This window comes from Lissotriton vulgaris, unplaced genomic scaffold, assembly GCF_964263255.1.
Source record: "Lissotriton vulgaris unplaced genomic scaffold, aLisVul1.2 SCAFFOLD_1798, whole genome shotgun sequence".
In the NCBI taxonomy this organism is placed as follows: Eukaryota; Metazoa; Chordata; class Amphibia; order Caudata; family Salamandridae; genus Lissotriton; species Lissotriton vulgaris.
The window spans coordinates 119,771-140,356 of NW_028246531.1; positions in this window are offsets into that span (position 1 = coordinate 119,771).

The window sequence follows — 20,586 nt, forward strand, 5'->3', positions numbered from 1 at the left end:
CGCAGGGTAAGATTCAAGATTTCCCTCACGGGTGGAGGTGAAGAAATGAAAACACTTCACCTAGCCTAAAAGGTACATGCACCCATTTGAAATATCAGGCCTTGGCCTGCAGAGACATGGGCACATTTGTATCCACCAAACACACGTTTTAATGATAATTGTGAAATTATGATGTGCCCCTCTGCAAGGGGACAATGGCACACCTTCTACCCAGAACTACGGAGCTCGGCATAGGGTAAGATATCCCCGTTTACCCTTGGATTTGAGAGAAGTGTTTTACTTCTCCGCCTCCTTCCAAGGGGACAACCTGCGATCTCCCCCTGTGCGTAGTTCCATAGCCCTGGGTAGACGGAGCAACTGTATCCCTTTGAAGATTAACATCTCCAAATGTTACAGGTATCAGAAAAACTGGTGCCTGGGGGCTGGAAGTAGTCCCAATGCCTTGCAGGCCTTTCCTGATACTGTGAAGGGGTGAAATACACTTTATTGGGCATGTGAAGTGTTTTGCTTTAACACCTCCAGCCAGGGGTGAAACCTGAAATCTAACCCTGCGCTGAGCTCCATAACCCTGGGTAGAAGGTGCGACTTCATCCCCTTGAAGTTGAACACCTACAAATGTCACAAGTATCAGTAAAACTGGTGCCTGGAGGCTGGAAGTAGGCCCAAGGCCTTGCAGGCCATTCCTGACACTGTGAAGGGGTGAAATACACTTTATTGGGCATGTGAAGTGCTTTGCTTTAACACCTCAAAACAGGGGTGAAACCTGAAAACTTACCCTGCGCTGAGCTCCATGACCCTGGGTAGACAGTGTGACTTCATCCCCTTGTAGCTCAACACCACCAAATGTCCCAGGAATCAGTATAACTGGTGCCAGGAGGCTGGAAACAGACCCAGTGCCTTGCAGGCCTTGCTCTGACACTGTAAAGGAGTTAAATACACTTGTTTGGTGTTTGGTATGTATTCTATTTTCACACCTCCAGCCTGGGGTGAAACCTGAAATCTTACCTTGCGCGGAGCTCCATAACACTGGGTAGACGGTGCAACTACATCCCCTTGAAGCTGAACACCTCCAAATGTCACAAGTTTTACAACAACAGGTGCCTGGAGGCTGGAAACAGGCACAAGGCCATGCAGGCCTTTTCCTGAAACTGTAAAGGAGTGAAGTACACTTTATTGAGCATGTGAAGTGTTGTGCTTTATCAGCTCCAGCCAGCGGAATAACCTGAAATCTTACCCTGCGCTGAGCTCCTTAACCCTGGGTAGAAGGTGTGACTTCTTCCCCTTGAAGCTTAACACCACTAAATGTCACAGGTATCAGTACAATTGGTGCCTGGAGGCTGGAAGTAGGCCCATGGCCTTGCAGACCGTTCCTGATACCGTAAAGGGGTTAAATACACTCTGTCGTGTATGTGATTTGGTGGGTTTTCACACATCTAGGCAGGGGCGATACCTGCAATCTTACCCTGCGCAGAGCTCCATAACCCTGGGTAGAAGGTACCACTTCACCCCCTTGAAGCTTAACACCTCCAAATGTCACAAGTATCAGTACAACTGGTGCCTGGATGCTGGAAGTAGGCCCTATGCCATGCAGGCCCTTTCCTGTAACTGTACAGGGGTTAAACACATTCTGTTGTGTATGTGATTTGTTGGGTTTTCACACCTCCAGCCAGGGGTGAAACCTTTAATCATACCCTGCGCTGAGCTTCATGACCCTGGGTAGACAGTGTAACTTCATACCTTGTAGCTTAACACCACCAAATGTCACTGGTTTCTGTAAAGCTGGTGCCAGGAGGCTGGAAACACACCCAGGGCCTTGCAGGCCTTGCTCTGACACTGTAAAGGAGTTAAATACACTTTGTCGTTTATGGTAAGTGTTCTACTTTCACACCTCCAGCCTGGGATGAAACCTCAAATATTACCCTGCGCTGAGCTCCATAACCCTGGGTAGAAGGTGCGACTTCATCCCCTTGAACCTTAACACCTCACAATGTCACAAGATTCATTAAAACTGCTGCCTGGAGGCTGGAGGTAGGCCCAAGGCCTTGCAGACCTTTCCCTGTAACTGTAAAGGGGTTAAATACACTTTGTGGTGTCTGAGATGTGTTGGTTATTCACACCTCCAGGCAGGGGTGATACCTGAAATCTTACCCTGCACGGAGCTCCATAACCCTGGGTAGAAGGTACACCTTCATCCCCTTGAAGGTTAACACCTCCAAATGTCACAAGTATCAGTAAAACTGGTGCCTGGATGCTGGAAGTAGGCCCAAGGCCTTGCAGGCCTTTTCCTGGAACTGCAAAGGAGTTAAATACACTTTGCTGAGTATATGAAGTGCTTTGTTTTCAAACCTCCAGCTAGGGGTGTAATCTGGAATCTTACCCTGCGCGGAGCTCCATAACCCTGGGTAGAAGGGACAACTTCTTCCCCTTGCAGCTAAACACCTCCAAATGTCACAAGATTCATTAAAACTACTGCCTGGAGGCTGGAGGTAGGCCCAAGGCCTTGCAGACCTTTCCCTGTAACTGTACAGGGGTAAATACACTCTGTTGTGTATGTGATTTGTTGGGTTTTCACACATCTAGGCAGGGGTGATACCTGCAATCTTACCCTGCGCGGAGCTCTATAACCCTGGGTAGAACGGACAACTTCATCCCCTTGAAGCTTAACGCCTCCAAATGTCAAAAGTATCAGTAAAACTGGTGCCTGGATGCCGGGAGTTGGCCCAAGGCCTTGCATGCTTTTCCCTGTAACTGTAAAGGGGTTAAAAACACTTTGTTGTGTATGTGATGTGTTGGGTTTTTACACATCTAGGAAGGGGTGATACCTGCAATCTTACCCTGCCCGGAGCTCCATAACCCTGGGTAGAAGGTACAACTTTATCCCCTTGAAGCTTAACACCTCCAAATGTCGCAAGATTCATGAAAACTACTGCCTGGAGGCTGGAGGTAGGCCAAAGGCCTTGCAGACCTTTCCCTGTAACTGTAAAGGGGTTAAATACACGTTGTGGTGTCTGAGATGTGTTGGTTATTCACACATCCAGGCAGGGGTGATACCTGAAATCTTACCCTGCGTGGAGCTCCAAATCCCTGGGTAGAAGGGACAACTTCATCCCCTTGAAGCTTTACACCTCCAAATGTCACAAGATTCTTTAAAACTGGTGCCTGGATGCTGGAAGTAGGCCTAATGCCATGCAGGCCTTTTACTGTAACTGTACAGGGGTTAAACACACTCTGTTGTGTATGTGATTTGTTGGGTTTTCGCACATCTAGGCAGGGGTGATACCTGCAATCTTACCCTGCGCGGAGCTCCATAACCCTGGGCAGAAGGTACAACTTCACCCCCTTGAAGATTAACACCTCCAAATGTCGCAAGATTCATGAAAACTACTGCCTGGAGGCTGGAGGTAGGCCAAAGGCCTTGCAGACCTTTCCCTGTAACTGTAAAGGGGTTAAATACACGTTGTGGTGTCTGAGATGTGTTGGTTATTCACACATCCAGGCAGGGGTGATACCTGAAATCTTACCCTGCGTGGAGCTCCAAATCCCTGGGTAGAAGGGACAACTTCATCCCCTTGAAGCTTTACACCTCCAAATGTCACAAGATTCTTTAAAACTGCTGCCTGGAGGCTGGAGGTAGGCCCAAGGCCTTGCAGACCTTTCCCTGTAACTGTACAGGGGTAAATACACTCTGTTGTGTATGTGATTTGTTGGGTTTTCACACATCTAGGCAGGGGTGATACCTGCAATCTTACCCTGCCCGGAGCTCCATAACCCTGGGTAGAAGGTACAACTTTATCCCCTTGAAGCTTAACACCTCCAAATTTCACAAGTATCTGTAAAACTGGTGCCTGGATGCTGGAGGTAGGCCCAGGGCCTTGCAGGCCTTTTCCTGTTACTCTAAAGGAGTTAAATACACTTTGCTGACTATGTAAAGTGCTTTGTTTTCATACCTCCATCTAGGGGTGAAATCTGAAATCTTGCCCTGCGCGGAGCTCCATAACCCTGGGTAGAAGGTACAACGTCATCCCCTTGAAGCTTAACACCTCCAAATGTCACAAGATTCATTAAAATTGCTGCTTGGAGGCTGGAGGTGGGCCCAAGGCCTTGCAGACCTTTCCCTGTAACTGTAAAAGGGTTAAATACACTCTGTGGTGTCTGAGATGTGTTGGTTATTCACACATCCAGGCAGGGGTGATTCCTGAAATCTTACCCTGCGGGGAGCTCCATAACCCTGGGTAGAAGGTACAACTTCATCCCCCTTGAAGCTTAACACCTCCACGTGTCACAAGATTCATGAAAACTGCTGCCTGGAGGCAGGCCCAAGGCCTCGCAGACCTTTCCCTGTAACTGTACAGGGGTTAAATACACTCTGTTGTGTATGTTATTTGTTGGGTTTCACACATCTAGGCAGGGTTGATACCTGCAATCTCACCCTGCGCGGAGCTCCATAACGGTGGGTAGAAGGTACAACTTCATCCCCTTGAAGCTGAACACCTCCAAATGTCACAAGTATCACAACAACAGGTGCCTGGATGCTGGAAACAGGCACAAGGTCATGCAGGCCTTGTCCTGATACTGTAAAGGAGTGAAATACACTTTGTTGGGTATGGTAAGTGTTTTATTTTCACATCTCCATCCTGGGGTGCAACCTGAAATCTTACCCTGCGCAGAGCTCCATAAACCTGGGTAGAAGGTACAACTTCATCCCCTTGAAGCTGAACACCTCCAAATGTCTCAAGTATCACAAAAACAGGTGCCTGGAGGATGGAAACAGGCACAAGGCCATGCAGGCCTTGTCATGATACTGTAAAGGAGTGAAATACACTTTGTCGTGTATGGTTGGTGTTCTATTTTCACACCTCCAGTTTGGGGTTAAACCTGAAATCTTACCCTGCGCGGAGCTCCATAACCCTGGGTAGAAGGTGGGACTTCATCCCCTTGAAGCTGAACACACTCCAAATGTCTCAAGTATCACAAAAACAGGTGCCTGGAGGCTGGAAACAGGCACAAGGCCTTGCAGGCCTTTTTCTGATACTGTGAAGTGGTGAAATACACAATATTGGGCTTGTGAAGTGTTTTGCTTTAAAACATCCAGCTAGGGGTGAAACTTAAAATCTTACCCTGCGCTGAGATCCATAACCCTGGGTAGAAGGTGCGACTTCATCCCCGTGAAGTTGAAAACCACCAAATGTCACAGGTATCCGTAAAACTGGTGCCTGGATGCTGGAAGTAGGCCCAAGGCCTTGCAGGACTACCCCAATACTGTCAAGGGGTGAAAAACACTTTATTGGGCATGTGAAGTGTTTTTCTTTAACACCTTCAGCCAGGGGTGAAACCTGAAAACTTACCCTGCACTGAGCTCCATAACCCTGTGTAGAAGGTGTGACTTCCTCCCCTTGAAGCTTAACACCACCAAATGTCACAGATATCAGTAACATTGGTGCCTGTTGTCTGGAAGTAGGCCCAAGGCCTAGCAGACCTTTTCCGGTTACTGCAAAGGAGTTCAATACACTTTGCTGAGTATGTAAAGTGCTTTCTTTTCAAACGTGCAGCTAGGGGTGAAATCTGCAATCTTACCCTTCGCGGAGCTCCATAACCCTGGGTAGATGGAGTGACTTCCTCCCCTTGAAGCTTAACACCTCCAAATGTCACAAGATTCATAAAAACTGCTGCCTGGAGGCTGGAGGTAGGCCCAAGGCCTTGCACGACTACCCTGATACTGTGAAGAGGTTGAAAACACTTTATTGGGCATGTGAAGTGTTTTGCTTTCACATCTCCAGCCAGGGGGATAACCTGAAATCTTACCCTGCGCTGGGCTCCTTAACCCTGGGCAGAAGGTGTGACTTCTTCCCCTTAAAGCTTGACACCACCAAATGTCACAGGTATCAGTAAAACTTGTGCCTGGAGGCTGGAAGTAGGCCCAAGGCCTTGCAGGCCTTTCCTGATACTGCGAATGGGTGGAATACACTTTACTGGGCATGTGAGGTGTGTTGCTTTAACACCTCCAGCCAGGGGTGACATCTGAAATCTTACCCTGCGCGGAGCTCCATAACCCTGGGTAGAAGGTACAACTTCATCCCCTTGAAGCTTAACACCTCCAAATGTCACAAGATTCATTACAACTGCTGCCTGGAGGCTGGAGGTAGGCCCAAGGCCTTGCAGACCTTTCCCTGTAACTGTAAATGGGTTACGTACACTTTGTGGTGTCTGTAATGTGTTGGTTATTCACACATCCAGCTAGGGGTGACATCTGAAATCTTACCCTGCGCGGAGCTCCATAACCCTGGGTAGAAGGTACAACTTCATCCCCTTGAAGGTTAACACCTCCAAGTGGCACAATAATCAGTAAAACTGTTGCCTGGAGGCTGTAAGTAGTGACAAGGCCTTGCAGGCCTTTTCCTGTAACTGCAAAGTAGTTAAACACACTTTGCTGAGTTTGTGAAGTGCTTTGATTTCAAACCTCCAGCCAGGGGCAAAATCTGAAATCTTACCCTGCGCGGAGTTCCATAACCCTGGGTAGAAGGTACAACTTCATCCCCTTGAAGCTTAACACCTCCCAATGTCACAAGTATCAGTAAAACTGCTGCTTGGAGGCTGGAGGTAGGACCAAGGCCTTGCAGGCCTTTCCCTGTAACTGTAAAGGGGTTAAATACACTTTGTGGTGTCTGAGATGTGATGGTTATTCACACATCCAGGCAGGGGTGATACCTGAAATCTTACCCTGCGCGGAGCTCCGTAACCCTGGGTAGAAGGTACAACTTCATCCCCTTGAAGGTTAACACCTCCAAATGTCACAAGATTCTTTAAAACTGCTGCCTAGAGGATGGAGGTAGGTCCAAGGCCTTGCAGACCTTTCCCTGTAACTGTACAGGGGTTAAATACACTCTGTTGTGTATGTGATTTGTTGGGTTTTCACACATCTAGGCAGGGGTGATACCTGCAATCTTACCCTGCGCGGAGCTCCATAACCCTGGGTAGAAGGTACAACTTCATCCCCTGGAAGCTTAACACCTACAATTGTCACAAGTATCAGTAAAACCGGTGCCTGGGTGCTGGAAGTAGGCCCAAGGCCTTGCATGACTACCCTGATACTGTGAAGGGGTGGAATACACTTTATTGGGCATGTGAAGTGTTTTGCTTTCACATCTCCAGCCAGGGGTGAAACCTGAAAACTTACCCTGCGCTGAGCTCCATAACCCTGGTTAGAAGATGTGACTTCTTCCCCTTAAAGCTTGACACCACCAAATGTCACAGGTATCAGTAAAACTTGTGCCTGTAGGCTGGAAGTAGGCCCAAGGCCTTGCAGGCCTTTCCTGATACTGTGAATGGGTGGAATACACTTTACTGGGCATGTGAGGTGTTTTGCTTTAACACCTCCAGCCAGGGGTGACACCTAAAATCTTACCCTGCCCGGAGCTCCATAACCCTGGGTAGAATGTACAACTTCATCCCCTTGAAGCTTAACACCTCCAAATTTCACACAAGTATCAGTAAAACTGGTGCCTGGATGCTGGAAGCAGGCCCAGGGCCTTGCAGGCCTTTTCCTGTTACTCTAAAGGAGTTAAATAAACTTTGCTGAGTATGTAAAGTGCTTTGTTTTCATACCTCCATCTAGGGGTAAAATCTGAAATCTTACCCTCAGCGGAGCTCCATAACCCTGGGTAGAAGGTACAACTTCATCCCCTTGAAGCTTAACACCTCCAAATGTCACAAGATTCATTAAAACTGTTGCCTGGAGGCTGGAGGTAGGCCAAAGGCCTTGCAGACCTTTCCCTGTAACTGTAAAGGGGTTAAATACACATTGTGGTGTCTGAGATGTGTTGGTTATTCACACATCCAGGCAGGGGTGATACCTGAAATCTTACCCTGCGTGGAGCTCCATATCCCTGGGTAGAAGGGACAACTTCATCCCCTTGAAGCTTTACACCTTCAAATGTCACAAGATTCTTTAAAACTGCTGCCTGGAGTATGGAGGTAGGCCCAAGGCCTTGCAGACCTTTCCCTGTAACTGTACAGGGGTTAAATACACTCTGTTGTGTATGTGATTTGTTGGGTTTTCACACATCTAGGCAGGGGTGATACCTGCAATCTTACCCTGCGCGGAGCTCCATAACCCTGGGTAGAAGGTACAACTTCATCCCCTGGAAGCTTAACACCTACAATTGTCACAAGTATCAGTAAAACCGGTGCCTGGATGCTGGAAGTAGGCCCAAGGCCTTGCACGACTACCCTGATACTGTGAAGGGGTGGAACACACTTTATTGGGCATGTGAAGTGTTTTGCTTTCACATCTCCAGCCAGGGGTGAAACCTGAAAACCTACCCTGCGCTGAGCTCCATAACCCTGGGCAGACAATGTGACTTCTTCCCCTTAAAGCTTGACACCACCAAATGTCACAGGTATCAGTAAAACTTGTGCCTGGAGGCTGGAAGTAGGCCCAAGGCCTTGCAGGCCTTTCCTGATACTGCAAATGGGTGGAATACACTTTACCGGGCTTGTGAGATGTTTTGCTTTAACACCTCCAGCCAGGGGTGACATCTGAAATCTTACCCTGCGCGGAGCTCCATAACCCTGGGTAGAAGGGACAACTTCATCCCCTTGAAGGTTAACACCTCCAAGTGGCACAATAATCAGTAAAACTGTTGCCTGGAGGCTGTAAGTAGTGACAAGGCCTTGCAGACCTTTCCCTGTAACTGTAAAGGGGTTAAATACACTTTGTGGTTTCTGTAATGTGTTGGTTATTCTCACATCCAGGCAGGGGTGATACCTGAAATCTTACCCTGCGCTGAGCTCCGTAACCCTGGGTAGAAGGTACAACTTCATCCCCTTGAAGCTTAACACCTCCAAATGTCACAAGTATCAGTAAAACTGGTGCCTGGATGCTGGAAGCAGGCCCCGGGCCTTGCAGGCCTTTTCCTGTTACTCTAAAGGAGTTAAATAAACTTTGCTGAGTATGTAAAGTGCTTTGTTTTCATACCTCCATCTAGGGGTAACATCTGAAATCTTACCCTCTGCGGAGCTCCATAACCCTGGGTAGAAGGTAAAACTTCATCCCCTTGAAGCTTAACACCTCCAAATGTCACAAGATTCTTTAAAACTGCTGCCTGGAGGCTGGAGGTAGGCCCAAGGCCTTGCAGACCTTTCCCTGTAACTGTACAGGGGTTAAATACACTCTGTTGTGTATGTGATTTGTTGGGTTTTCACACATCTAGGCAGGGGTGATACCTGCAATCTTACCCTGCGCGGAGCTCCATAACCCTGGGTAGAAGGTACAACTTCATCCCCTGGAAGCTTAACACCTACAATTGTCACAAGTATCAGTAAAACCGGTGCCTGGATGCTGGAAGTAGGCCCAAGGCCTTGCACGACTACCCTGATACTGTGAAGGGGTGGAATACACTTTATTGGGCATGTGAAGTGTTTTGCTTTCACATCTCCAGCCAGGGGTGAAACCTGAAAACGTACCCTGCGCTGAGCTCCATAACCCTGGGTAGAAGATGTGACTTCTTCCCCTTAAAGCTTGACACCACCAAATGTCACAGGTATCAGTAAAACTTGTGACTGGAGGCTGGAAGTAGGCCCAAGGCCTTGCAGGCCTTTCCTGATACTGTGAATGGGTGGAATACACTTTACTGGGCATGTGAGGTGTTTTGCTTTAACACCTCCAGCCAGGGGTGACACCTAAAATCTTACCGTGCGCGGAGCTCCATAACCCTGGGTAGAATGTACAACTTCATCCCCTTGAAGCTTAACACCTCCAAATGTCACAAGTATCAGTAAAACTGGTGCCTGGATGCTGGAAGTAGGCCTAATGCCATGCAGGCCTTTTACTGTAACTGTACAGGGGTTAAACACACTCTGTTGTGTATGTGATTTGTTGGGTTTTCGCACATCTAGGCAGGGGTGATACCTGCAATCTTACCCTGCGCGGAGCTCCATAACCCTGGGCAGAAGGTACAACTTCACCCCCTTGAAGATTAACACCTCCAAATGTCGCAAGATTCATGAAAACTACTGCCTGGAGGCTGGAGGTAGGCCAAAGGCCTTGCAGACCTTTCCCTGTAACTGTAAAGGGGTTAAATACACGTTGTGGTGTCTGAGATGTGTTGGTTATTCACACATCCAGGCAGGGGTGATACCTGAAATCTTACCCTGCGTGGAGCTCCATATCCCTGCGTAGAAGGGACAACTTCATCCCCTTGAAGCTTTACACCTCTAAATGTCACAAGATTCTTTAAAACTGCTGCCTGGAGGCTGGAGGTAGGCCCAAGGCCTTGCAGACCTTTCCCTGTAACTGTACAGGGGTTAAATACACTCTGTTGTGTATGTGATTTGTTGGGTTTTCACACATCTAGGCAGGGGTGATACCTGCAATCTTACCCTGCGCGGAGCTCCATAACCCTGGGTAGAAGGTACAACTTCATCCCCTGGAAGCTTAACACCTACAATTGTCACAAGTATCAGTAAAACCGGTGCCTGGATGCTGGAAGTAGGCCCAAGGCCTTGCACGACTACCCTGATACTGTGAAGGGGTGGAATACACTTTATTGGGCATGTGAAGTGTTTTGCTTTCACATCTCCAGCCAGGGGTGAAACCTGAAAACCTACCCTGCGCTGAGCTCCATAACCCTGGGCAGACAATGTGACTTCTTCCCCTTAAAGCTTGACACCACCAAATGTCACAGGTATCAGTAAAACTTGTGCCTGGAGGCTGGAAGTAGGCCCAAGGCCTTGCAGGCCTTTCCTGATACTGCAAATGGGTGGAATACACTTTACCGGGCTTGTGAGATGTTTTGCTTTAACACCTCCAGCCAGGGGTGACATCTGAAATCTTACCCTGCGCGGAGCTCCATAACCCTGGGTAGAAGGGACAACTTCATCCCCTTGAAGGTTAACACCTCCAAGTGGCACAATAATCAGTAAAACTGTTGCCTGGAGGCTGTAAGTAGTGACACGGCCTTGCAGACCTTTCCCTGTAACTGTAAAGGGGTTAAATACACTTTGTGGTTTCTGTAATGTGTTGGTTATTCTCACATCCAGGCAGGGGTGATACCTGAAATCTTACCCTGCGCGGAGCTCCGTAACCCTGGGTAGAAGGTACAACTTCATCCCCTTGAAGCTTAACACCTCCAAATGTCACAAGTATCAGTAAAACTGGTGCCTGGATGCAGGGAGTAGGCCCAGGGCCTTGCAGGCCTTTTCCTGGAACTGCAAAGGAGATAAATACACTTTGCTGAGTATGTAAAGTGCTTTCTTTTCAAACGTGCAGCTAGGGGTGACATCTGAAATCTTACCCTGCGCGGAGCTCCATAACCCTGGGTAGAAGGTACAACTTCATCCCCTTGAAGCTTAACACCTCCAAATGTCACAAGATTTATTAAAACTGCTGCCTGGAGGCAGGCCCAAGGCCTTGCAGACCTTTCCCTGTAACTGTAAAGGGGTTACGTACACTTTGTGGTGTCTGTAATGTGTTGGTTATTCACACATCCAGCTAGGGGTGATACCTGCAATCTTACCCTGCGCGGAGCTCCATAACCCTGGGTAGAAGGTACAACTTCATCCCCTGGAAGCTTAACACCTACAATTGTCACAAGTATCAGTAAAACCGGTGCCTGGATGCTGGAAGTAGGCCCAAGGCCTTGCACGACTACCCTGATACTGTGAAGGGGTGGAATACACTTTATTGGGCATGTGAAGTGTTTTGCTTTCACATCTCCAGCCAGGGGTGAAACCTGAAAACCTACCCTGCGCTGAGCTCCATAACCCCGGGCAGAAGATGTGACTTCTTCCCCTTAAAGCTTGACACCACCAAATGTCACAGGTATCAGTAAAACTTGTGCCTGGAGGCTGGAAGTAGGCCCAAGGCCTTGCAGGCCTTTCCTGATACTGCAAATGGGTGGAATACACTTTGCTGGGCTTGTGAGATGTTTTGCTTTAACACCTCCAGCCAGGGGTGACATCTGAAATCTTACCCTGCGCGGAGCACCATAACCCTGGGTAGAAGGGACACCTTCATCCCCTTGAAGGTTAACACCTCCAAGTGGCACAATAATTAGTAAAACTGTTGCCTGGAGGCTGTAAGTAGTGACAAGGCCTTGCAGACCTTTCCCTGCAACTGTAAAGGGGTTAAATACACTTTGTGGTGTCTGTAATGTGTTGGTTATTCTCACATCCAGGCAGGGGTGATACCTGAAATCTTGCCCTGCGCGGAGCTCCGTAACCCTGGGTAGAAGGGACACCTTCATCCCCTTGAAGGTTAACACCTCCAAGTGGCACAATAATTAGTAAAACTGTTGCCTGGAGGCTGTAAGTAGTGACAAGGCCTTGCAGACCTTTCCCTGCAACTGTAAAGGGGTTAAATACACTTTGTGGTGTCTGTAATGTGTTGGTTATTCTCACATCCAGGCAGGGGTGATACCTGAAATCTTGCCCTGCGCGGAGCTCCGTAACCCTGGGTAGAAGGTACAACTTCATCCCCTTGAAGCTTAACACCTCCAAATGTCACAAGTATCAGTAAAACTGGTGCCTGGATGCAGGAAGTAGGCCCAGGGCCTTGCAGGCCTTTTCCTGGAACTGCAAAGGAGATAAATACACTTTGCTGAGTGTGTAAAGTGCTTTCTTTTCAAACGTGCAGCTAGGGGTGACATCTAAAATCTTACCCTGCGCGGAGCTCCATAACCCTGGGTAGAAGGTACAATTTCATCCCCTTGAAGCTTAACACCTCCAAATGTCACAAGATTCATTAAAACTGCTGCCTGGAGGCTGGAGGTAGGCCTAAGGCCTTGCAGACCTTTCCCTGTAACTGTAAAGGGGTTACATACACTTTGTGGTGTCTGTAATGTGTTGGTTATTCACACATCCAGCTAGGGGTGACATCTGAAATCTTACCCTGCGCGGAGCTCCATAACCCTGGGTAGAAGGTACAACTTCATCCCCTTGAAGGTTAACACCTCCAAGTGGCACAATAATCAGTAAAACTGTTGCCTGGAGGCTGTAAGTAGTGACAAGGCCTTGCAGGCCTTTTCCTGGAACTGCAAAGGAGTTAAATACACTTTGCTGAGTTTGTGAAGTGCTTTGATTTCAAACCTCCAGCCAGGGGCAAAATCTGAAATCTTACCCTGCGCGGAGTTTCATAACCCTGGGTAGAAGGTACAACTTCATCCCCTTGAAGCTTAACACCTCCCAATGTCACAAGTATCAGTATAACTGCTGCTTGGAGGCTGGAGGTAGGACCAAGGCCTTGCAGGCCTTTCCCTGTAACTGTAAAGGGGTTAAATACACTTTGTGGTGTCTGAGATGTGATGGTTTTTCACACATCCAGGCAGGGGGGATACCTGAAATCTGACCCTGCGCGGAGCTCCATAACCCTGGGTAGAAGGTACAACTTCATCCCCTTGAAGCTTTACACCTCCAAATGTCACAAGATTCTTTAAAACTGCTGCCTGGAGGCTGGAGGTAGGCCCAAGGCCTTGCAGACCTTTCCCTGTAACTGTACAGGGGTTAAATACACTCTGTTGTGTATGTGATTTGTTGGGTTTTCACACATCTAGGCAGGGGTGATACCTGCAATCTTACCCTGCGCGGAGCTCCATAACCCTGGGTAGAAGGTACAACTTCATCCCCTGGAAGCTTAACACCTACAATTGTCACAAGTATCAGTAAAACCGGTGCCTGGATGCTGGAAGTAGGCCCAAGGCCTTGCACGACTACCCTGATACTGTGAAGGGGTGGAATACACTTTATTGGGCATGTGAAGTGTTTTGCTTTCACATCTCCAGCCAGGGGTGAAACCTGAAAACTTACCCTGCGCTGAGCTCCATAACCCTGGGTAGAAGATGTGACTTCTTCCCCTTAAAGCTTGACACCACCAAATGTCACAGGTATCAGTAAAACTTGTGCCTGGAGGCTGGAAGTAGGCCCAAGGCCTTGCAGGCCTTTCCTGATACTGTGAATGGGTGGAATACACTTTACTGGGCATGTGAGGTGTTTTGCTTTAACACCTCCAGCCAGGGGTGACACCTAAAATCTTACCCTGCGCGGAGCTCCATAACCCTGGGTAGAATGTACAACTTCATCCCCTTGAAGCTTAACACCTCCAAATTTCACAAGTATCAGTAAAACTGGTGCCTGGATGCTGGAAGCAGGCCCAGGGCCTTGCAGGCCTTTTCCTGTTACTCTAAAGGAGTTAAATAAACTTTGCTGAGTATGTAAAGTGCTTTGTTTTCATACCTCCATCTAGGGGTAAAATCTGAAATCTTACCCTCTGCGGAGCTCCATAACCCTGGGTAGAAGGTACAACTTCATCCCCTTGGAGCTTAACACCTCCAATTGTCACAAGTATCAGTAAAACTGGTGCCTGGATGCTGGAAGTAGGCCTAATGCCATGCAGGCCTTTTCCTGTAATGGTACCGGGGTTAAACACACTCTGGTGTGTATGTGATTTGTTGGGTTTACGCACATCTAGGCAGGGGTGATACCTGCAATCTTACCCTGCGCGGAGCTCCATAACCCTGGGCAGAAGGTACAACTTCACCCCCTTGAAGATTAACACCTCCAAATGTCGCAAGATTCATGAAAACTGCTGCCTGGAGGCTGGAGGTAGGCCCAAGGCCTTGCAGACCTTTCCCTGTAACTGTAAAGGTGTTAAATACACTTTGTGGTGTCTGAGATGTGTTGGTTATTCACACATCCAGGCAGGGGTGATACCTGACATCTTACCCTCCGTGGAGCTCCATACCCCTGGGTAGAAGGTACACCTTCATCCCCTTGAAGGTTAACACCTCCAAATGTCACAAGTATCAGTAAAACTGGTGCCTGGATGCTGGAAGTAGGCCCAAGGCCTTGCGGGCCTTTTCCTGTTACTGCAAAGGAGTTAAAAACACTTTGCTGAGTATGTGAAATGCTTTGTTTTCAAACGTGCAGCTAGGGGTGAATTCTGGAATGTTACCCTGTGCGGAGCTTCATAACTCTGGGTGGAAGGTACAACTTCATCCCCTTGAAGCTTAACACCTCCAAATGTCACAAGATTCATTAAAATTGCTGCTTGGAGGCTGGAGGTGGGCCCAAGGCCTTGCAGACCTTTCCCTGTAACTGTAAAAGGGTTAAATACAGTCTGTGGTGTCTGAGATGTGTTGGTTATTCACACATCCAGGCAGGGGTGATTCCTGAAATCTTACCCTGCGGGGAGCTCCGTAACCCTGGGTAGAAGGTACAACTTCATCCCCTTGAAGGTTAACACCTCAAAATGTCACAAGTATCAGTAAAACTGGTGCCTGGATGCTGGAAGTAGGCCCAAGGCCTTGCAGGCCTTTTCCTGTAACTGCAAAGGAGTTAACTACACTTTGCTGAGTATATGAAGTCGTTTGTTTTCAAACCTCCATCTAGGGGTGAAATCTGAAATCTTACCCTGCGCGGAGCTCCATAACCCTGGGTAGAAGGTACAACTTCATCCCCTTGAAGCTTAACACCTCCAAATGTCACAGGACTCACTAAAACTGCTGCCTGGAGGCTGGGGGTAGGCCCAAGGCCTTGCAGACCTTTCCCTGTAACTGTACAGGGGTTAAATACACTCTGTTGTGTATGTGACTAGTTGGGTTTTCACACATCTAGGCAGGGGCGATACTTGCGATCTTACCCTGCGCGGAGCTCCATAACCCTGGGTAGAAGCTACAACCTAATCCCCTTGAAGCTTAACACTTCCAAATGTCACAAGTATCAGTAAAACTGGTGCCTGAATGCTGGAAGTAGGCCCAAGGCCTTGCAGGCCTTTTCCTGTTACAGCAAAGGAGTGACATACATTTTGCTGAGTATGTAAAGTGCTTTATTTTCAAACGTGCAGCTAGGGGTGAAATCTGGAATCGTACCCTGTGCGGAGCTCCATAACCCTGGGTAGGAGGTACAACTTCATCCCCTTGAAGCTTAACACCTCCAAATGTCACAAGTATCAGTAAAACTGGTGACTGGATGCTGCAAGTAGGCCCAAGGCCTGCAGGCCTTTTCCTGTTACTGCAAAGGAGTTAAATACACTTTGCTGAGTATGTAAAGTGCTTACTTTTCATACCTCCATCTAGGGGTGAAATCTGAAATCTTACCCTGTGCGGAGCTCCATAACCCTGGGTAGAAGGTACACTGTCATCCCCTTGAAGCTTAACACCTCCAAATGTCACAAGATTCATTAAAACTGGTGCCTGGAGGCAGGCCCAAGGCCTTGCAGACCTTTCCCTGTAACTGTACAGGGGTTAAATACACTTTGTGGTGTCTGAGTTGTGTTGGTTATTCACACATCCAGGCGGGGGTGATACCTGAAATCTTACCCTGCGCGGAGCTCAATAACCCTGGGTAGAAGGTACAACTTCATCCCCTTGAAGCTTAACACCTCCAAATGTCACAAGTATCAGTAAAACTGGAGCCTGGATGCTGGAAGTGGGCCCAAGGCCTTGCAGGCCTTTTCCTGTAACTGCAAAGGAGTTACATACACTTTGCTGAGTATGTCAAGTGCTTTGTTTTCATTCCTCCATCTAGGGGTGAAATCTGAAATCTTACCCTGCGAGGAGCTCCATAACCCTGGGTAGAAGGTACAACTTCATCCGCTTGAAGCTTAACACCTCCAAATGTCACAAGTATCAGTAAAACTGGTGCCTGGATGCTGGAAGTAGGCCCAAGGCCTTGCAGGCCTTTTCCTGGCACTGCAAAGGAGTTAACTACACTTTTCAGAGTATATGAAGTGGTTTGTTTTCAAACCTCCATCTAGGGGTGAAATCTGAAATCTTACCCTGCGCGGAGCTCCGTAACCCTGGGTAGAAGGGACAACTTCATCCCCTTGAAGCTTAACACCTCCAAATGTCACAAGATTCATCAAAACTGGTGCCTGGATGCTGGAAGTAGGCCCAAGGCCTTGCAGGCCTTTTCCTGGAACTGCAAAGGAGATAAATACTCTTTGCTGAGTTTGTAAAGTGCTTTCTTTTCAAACGTGCAGCTAGGGGTGATATCTGAAATCTTATCCTGCGCGGACCTCCATAACCCTGGGTAGAAGGTACAACTTCATCCCCTTGAAGCTTAACACCTCCAAATGTCACAAGATTCACTAAAACTGCTACCTGGAGGCTGGAGGTAGTCCCAAAGCCGTGCAGACCTTTCCCTGTAACTGTTCAGGGGTTAAATACTCTCTGTTGTGTATGTGACTAGTTGGGTTTTCACACATCTAGGCAGGGGTGATACCTGCAATCTTACCCTGCGCGGAGCTCCATAACCCTGGGTAGAAGCGACAACTTCATCCCCTTGAAGCTTAACACCACCAAATGTCACTGGTTTCTGTAAAACTGGTGCCAGGAGGCTGGAAACACACCCAGGGCCTTGCAGGCCTTGCTCTGACACCGTAAAGGAGTTAAATACACTTTTTCGTGTATGGTAAGTGTTCTATGTTCACACCTCCAGCCTGGGATGAAACCTCAAATCTTACCCTGCGCTGAGCTCCATAACCCTGGGTAGAAGGTGCGACTTCATCCCCTTGAAGCTTAACACCTCCAAATGTCACAAGTATCACAAAAGCAGGTGCCTGGAGGCTGGACAAAAGGCACAAGGCCTTGCAGGCCTTTCCTGATACTGTGAAGGGGTGAAATACACTATATTGGGCTTGTGAAGTGTTTTGCTTTAAAACATCCAGCTAGGGGTGAAACTTTAAATCTTACCCTGCGCTGAGCTCCATGACCCTGGGTAGACAGTGTGACTTCATCCCTTGTAGCTTAACACCACCAAATGTCACTGGTTTCTGTAAAACTGGAGCCAGGAGGCTGGAAACACACCCAGGGCCTTGCAGGCCTGGCTCTGACACTGTAAAGGAGTTAAATACATTTTTTCGTGTATGGTAAGTGTTCTATTTTCACACCTCCAGCCTGGGATGAAACCTCAAATCTTACCCTGCGCTGAGCTCCATAACCCTGGGTAGAAGGTGCGACTTCATCCCCTTGAAGCTTAACACCTCCAAATGTCACAGAATTCATGAAAACTGCTGCCTGGAGGCTGGAGGTAGGCCCAAGGCCTTGCAGACCTTTCCCTGTAACTGTACAGGGGTTAAATACACTCTGTTGTCTATGTGATTTGTTGGGTTTCACGCATTAAGGCAGGGGTGATACCTGCAATCTTACCCTGCGCGGAGCTCCATGACGGTGGGTAGAAGGTACAACATCATCCCCTTGAAGCTTAACACCTCCAAATGTCACAAGTATCAGGAAAACTGGTGCCTGGAGGCTGGAAGTAGGCCCAAGGCCATGTTGGCCTTTCCTGATACTGTGAAGGGGTGACACACACTTCATTGGACTTGTGAAGTGTGTTGTTTTCACACCCCCAGCCAAGAGTATAACCCAAAATCTTACCCTGCGCGAAGTTCCTTAACCCTGGGTAGAGGGAGTGACTTTGTCCCCTTGAAGCTGGAGGCTTCATGTGGTCACAAGTATCACTAAAACAGGTGCCTGGGGGCTGGAAATGTGCCTACGGTCTTGCAGACCTAGGTCTGATACTGTGAGGGGGTTAGATACATTGTTGGAATAAAGAAGTCTTTCGTTTCCCCACCTCCAGCCAGGGGTGGAACCTCAAATCTTACCCTGCGCGGAGCTCCATAGCCAAGGTTAGTAGGAGCAACTGTATCCCTTTGAAGATTAACTCAACCGAATGTTACAATTATCACTAAACAGGCCCACAGCCTTGTGCTGATACTGTAACAGGGGTGCATCTCATCCTGCGCGGAGCTCCATAGCCCTGTGTAGAAATAGCCACTTTGTGCCTGCAGGCTAGAAATGGGTTTGGGACACTGAAGGCTAGGATCTGATAATGTAAAGGGCTTTGTATACCTTTTAAATTAAGTTATGTGTTTTTTTCTCCACCTCCAGCCAAGAGGTAAATCCTGAAATATTACCCTAATCGGAGCTCCATAGCCCTGTGTAGAAAAAGTGACTTAGTCCCCTAGAACCTAAACATTTAGCAATATATATATTTTTAAAATTAACAGTCTTAAATGGGTAAATTGTACCCGGATCGGAACTCCATAGGCCGGGTAGAAAAAGTGAATTCGTACCCTTGAACCTAAAGATTTATTTAAATAAATAAAAAAAAATGTGTATATATAGTTTTTTTATTTTTTAGACCACCTTCAGCTTAGGGGGAAAACCTGAAGTTTTAACCGGATCGGAGCTCCATAGCCTCAGGTAGAAACAGTGACTTTGTCCCCTTGAACCAAGAGAGTTAGTAAAAAAAAAAAAAAAAATGTTTATATATAGTTGTTTGTTTTTTTGCAGACCTCCAGCTAAGGGGGAAAACCGGAAATGTTACCCGAATCGGAGCTCACCAGCCCTGGGCAGGAAAAGTGACTTTGTCCCCTTGAACCTAAAGAGTTAGTATAAAATTAATAAAAATAATAAAAAAAAATGTATATATATATTTTTTTGCTTACCTTCAGCTAAGGGGAAAAACCGGAAATTTTGCCCGAATCGGAGCTCCATAGCCTCGGGTAGAAACAGTGACTTTGTCCCCTTGAACCTAGAGTTATTTAAAAAAAAAAAAAAAATGTTTATATATAGTTTTAAAAAAAAGCAATACAATAAAAATGTGTATATATACTTTTTTTTTTTTTTTTCGGGGGGCCGACCTCCAGCTAAGGGGGAAAACCGGAAATTTTACCCGGAAAGGAGCTCCATAGCCTCGGGTAGAAACAGTGACTTTGTCCCCTTGAACCTAGAGAGTTAGTAAAAAAAAAAAAAACATTAAAAAAAATTATAATGTTTATTATATATAGTTTTAAAAAAAAGCAATACGATAAAAATGTGTATATATCGTTTTTCTTTTTTTTTTTGGGCCGACCTCCAGCTAAGGGGGAAAACCGGAAATGCTACCCGAATCGGAGCTCACCAGCCCTGGGTAGGAAAAGTGACTTTGTCCACTTGAACCTAAAGAGTTAGTATAACATTAATTAAAAAAAAAAAATGTGTATATGTAGATTTTTTTTTTTTTGCTTACCTCCAGCTAAGGGGGGAAACCGGAAATTGTACCCGAATCGGAGCTCCCCAGCCCTGGGTACAAGTAGTGCCATTGTCCCCTTGAACCAAACTGTCCAAACAGGAGGGGGGGGGGGGGGGGGGAGAAAGGAAACGGGTGCTTAAAGACCCACAGGGACCCGTAAACGGTCATGATGGTTCGCCACAAACATTAGGATCCCACACCCACTTCCTATGGGCCGGCATGGGAACACTACTTTATGGACTATTAAGCCCCCACGCAGTGGGGGCTTACAGCGCCTGGACGGGAGACAAAGTTGGAGTTAGCGCGGCCGTTCCGCCGCTCGGCCATCTGGTCGCACTGCACACTGGGCCATCTGGTCACCGCACGATAGTGCGACCAGATGGCCCACTGAGCTGTGCGACCAGATGGCCCACTGAGCTCTGCGACCAGATGGCCCACTGAGCTCTGCGACCAGATGGCCGGGCGGCGAAACGGCCGCGCTAACTCCAACTTTGTCCCTCTTCCGTGTTATGCTGCAAGCCCCCGGGGGGCTTAATAGTCGGGGAAACGGCAGGCCCGTAGGGCCCAGGGCCGGGCTAA